The 3,862-nt window shown below is 41.8% G+C and overlaps 1 non-coding gene across 1 annotated transcript; it reads right to left on the bottom strand.

Moving 5' to 3' along the window:
• Positions 1–729: 729 nt before the first annotated feature.
• LOC118489358 lies at positions 730–836 on the bottom strand. Its single transcript, XR_004887377.1, has one exon. It is a non-coding gene; the product is annotated as a small nucleolar RNA R71 (small nucleolar RNA).
• Between the last annotated feature and the right edge of the window lie 3,026 nt (positions 837–3,862).

Below are 3,862 nucleotides of genomic sequence, written 5' to 3'. Positions count from 1 at the left end.
TTATTGGCAGTTTTTATTTTTCGAATTACAGAGAGCTGAGCATGGGGCCGTGTTGGTGCAGCACGGGGCCGTGTCGAGCTCTCCAGTAACAGGGATCCGGAAAACAATCACTGTAACTCCGACCACGGGCCGTGTTCATCTGAGCACAGGGCCGTGGTGAAACTTCTGACCAACGTTCTTTTTGTTTTTATTGCAGGACTTGGAACCCAGGCGCCGCACCTGAACTTTCTACGCAGAGTATGAGCTCCAGTTCCAGTAGAGACATAAAAGAATCTCTAGATGAACCCGAACGCTTTCTAAGAAAAAGACTTAAAGCTAAAAACCAAGAGGAAGTTTCTGGGGACCCACTTCTAATGGCGGACCAACGTACCCTCATGGATTACCTACGATCCATTGTAGGTAATCTTGGCGCCGCTATCAATGCACCAAATGTCGATGCCAACAACTTTGAACTTCGGCCGCATTTGATACAAATGCTCCAAAACTCCGCAACCTTCCACGGGCTTGCGGACGAAGATCCCCATTTACATATTACTAACTTCTTGGAAATATATGATACTTTTCGGATCAACGGAGCATCAAACGACGCCATCCGCCTTCGAATGTTTCCATTTTAACTAAAAGACCGAGCTAAGGCTTGGCTTAACACCCTCCCAGTTGGTTCGGTAAACACCGGATGAACTAACCCAAAAGTTTCTGTATAAGTATTTCCTTCCTTCTAAAACGGCTAAATTAATGACTGAAATTAATACATACTCACAAGAGGATGGGGAATCCTTATATGAAACTTGGGAAAGGTTCAAGGAGCTACTAAGGAAGTGTCCTCATCATGGTCTTGCGGTATGGCAACAAGTATCCACTTTCTATAATGGGTTGTTGCCACACACAAGACAAACACTTGACTCTAGCTCCGGGGGACTTTTAGGTAATCGCCGCCCGAATGAAATTTATAATCAAATTGAGGAAATTGCTCAAAACAATTTTCAGCTCCCTGAGGCACCAAATCTATTGCCCCGGGCGCCCATAAGGTTGACGAAAGCACCTCTTTACAAGCCCAAATCGAGGCCCTTTTTCAAAAATCAAAAAGTTAGAAATGGGAAAAACGGCCTCGGTAATGGCTTGTGAAGGCTGTGGTGGGCCACATGAAAATTGGAGTTATATGAAAGAAATGGATAATCAAACGGAAATGGTAAACTACATTGATAATAGACCTAGGCCATCAGGTCCTCCGACAGGTACCTACAACCAAGGATGGCGTAACCACCCTAACCTTGGTTGGAGAGAACCTGGAAATAGTACTAACCAACAAAATCAAAACCAAAGAACAAAATTTCAACAACCACGAAATGAGTCACAAAATTTCTCTCAACAACAACAAGGTGGACGAGAGAGGCTTGAAGACAGCGACTCATGCCTCATCTCTGACACCGATGAGAAAAACTCGGATTGATTTCAACAAATAGAATCGAATTTTAGAAACCAACAAGCTAGTATTCAAAACATTGAAAAACAATTAAATTAACTAGCTCAAAATTTCTCCGAGAGACCACAAGGCGCGTTACCTAGCAATACCGAAACAAACCCAAAGGCGCAAGTACATCTCATCACGTTGAGAAACCGTACCGTAGGTCCTGAGGAGGCTTCGCTTCCCACAACTGAAAGGAGTCCACCCAACCAAACCATAACTTCATCAACACCCCAAAAAGAGACGACTCCTACACCGAGCCAAGAGCCCCCCAAGAATCCTCCTGTACCTTATCCCGGTCGGTTACTTCGCCAAAAGACTGATGAGCAATTCACAAAATTCGTAAATCTACTAAAACAATTGCATGTCAATATTCCATTTGTAGAAGTCCTAACCCAAATGCCTAAATATTCAAAATTCATGAGGGACTTTCTCACTCACAAAAGGAAAATTGAGTCATTGCAATTAGTTAATTTAAGCGAAGAATGCTCCGCCTTACTACTCAACAAACTCCCACAAAAGAAGATCGATCCCGGAAGCTTCACCATCCCTTGTTCAATTGTGAAATCACCCATACGCAATGCACTAGCCGATCTTGGGGCTAGCATCAACCTCATGCCCGCATCAATGTTCGACCGACTCGGCCTAGGGAAAACAAGCCCTACAAAAATGAGCATACAACTCGCCGATAGGTCCATTAAATATCCACAAGGTGTCGCCGAAAATCTATTGGTAAAAGTCGGAGACTTAGTCTTTCTGGCCGACTTTGTCTTACTAGATATGGAGGAAGATACCAAAGTACCACTCATCTTAGGAAGACCATTCCTAGCCACGGCTCACGCAATGGTGGACATGAATGGTGGGACACTAACATTGAGGGTTGGGGACAAGGAGATGAAGTTTGGGGTTGGGAAAAGAGTAGAAGATGATGACCCGGTCAACTACATGCAAGTCATAGACTCAAGTTTGGATGATGCTCTCCGACGGTGCAAAATGGGAAGCAAACCATCCCACTTGGGTAACATATGACTGGCTTTGGGTCTAGCCAAAGACCCTTATAAACATGGCGCACCACGGAGGCATTCCGCGGAACTATCCTTAGTTTCAGTTTAGATTAACTTTTTATGCTTTCTAGTATTAGTTTTAAGTTTTAGGAATAAAACACACTCGGGATGGTGAAGGATACTAAGGGAAGCTTGAACCCACACCCCATGCACAAAAACAGAGCCACCCGACAAATTTTTCTTCATTACAGCAAGTTCAGCACGGGGCCGTGCTCAGCCAACACGGCCCGTGCTCAAGGGTCTGCAGAAAAACGCCCAGTTCAGGTATCTGGACATGGGGCGTGTTCGCTGAACACGCCCCCATGCCCAGCCTTCTGTTACTTTTTGATATTGGCAATCTGAACACGGGGCCATCCGGTCAACACGGGCTCGTGTCCAGATGCCCAGTAACAAAATTTTTTTGTTTTTAAACACCTTTTTGCACATTCAATCAACCTGAAAATTTATTTTTGAGACACATTGAGGACAATGTGTAATTTAAGTGTGTGTGTGTGGGGGGGGGGGGTGCTAAAACATTAAATTTTGCAAGTCCTAATTACAAGCCTTACACAAAACTCTATTGGAACCGCAAATCACCCCAAATTTTTTTCAAAAACTTTTCATTTTTTTACTTGTCTTGGTTTAAGTTGGGAATAACAAGTTCTAAAAAGGTTATATTTTTACAAATTTACAACCGAATGCGTCGTGATAAAAAGAACCAACATAAGAAAATTATGAAACGGCAGGACAAATCTAGTTAAAATTTGATTATATATACTTGATCACATTAATAAACCCATTCCCACAAAAAGTGAGTCTTGAGCCTTTATTGAGCATACTGATGCGTGTGTAGCATTATATATTTTTTTTGTATATTTTTAGCCCCTTTTTAACACTTTCGTCAAGTTTTAAATTTATAAAACACGATATTCTACTAACACTAAACACAGATATGGGCAAGTGCACCCATCGTGAGCGTAGTATAGTGTTGGTAAGATACCGAGGTCGTCCAAGGACACAAGAGCTTTTAGTACCGGTTTATCCTCAACGTCTAATCAAATCAAAATTTTGGAAAAAAGGTTTAAAACATGAAAATAAAAAAATGCTGAAAATAAAAATAAAATAAAAACAGATAGACAAGATGAATCACTTGGATCCGACTCGCCTTTAGTGTAACCTTGGATGTTTTCCGTATTTTTGCACTTTTTAAGAGATTATCTTAGTTATAGTAGTAGGCCTTTCTTTTGAAAGTGACGTTACCCTCAACCCAGTAGTTTGAGTTAGCAAGGATACAATCCTAAAGGGTTGGATTATTGAAAGATAATTAATTAAGTTATTAATGCGTAAAGTGGTA

The sequence above is a fragment of the Helianthus annuus genome, chromosome 17 (assembly GCF_002127325.2).
Source record: "Helianthus annuus cultivar XRQ/B chromosome 17, HanXRQr2.0-SUNRISE, whole genome shotgun sequence".
In the NCBI taxonomy this organism is placed as follows: Eukaryota; Viridiplantae; Streptophyta; class Magnoliopsida; order Asterales; family Asteraceae; genus Helianthus; species Helianthus annuus.
Note: the sequence above shows the minus strand (reverse complement) of the source record. Positions and strands in the feature narration are given on the sequence as shown.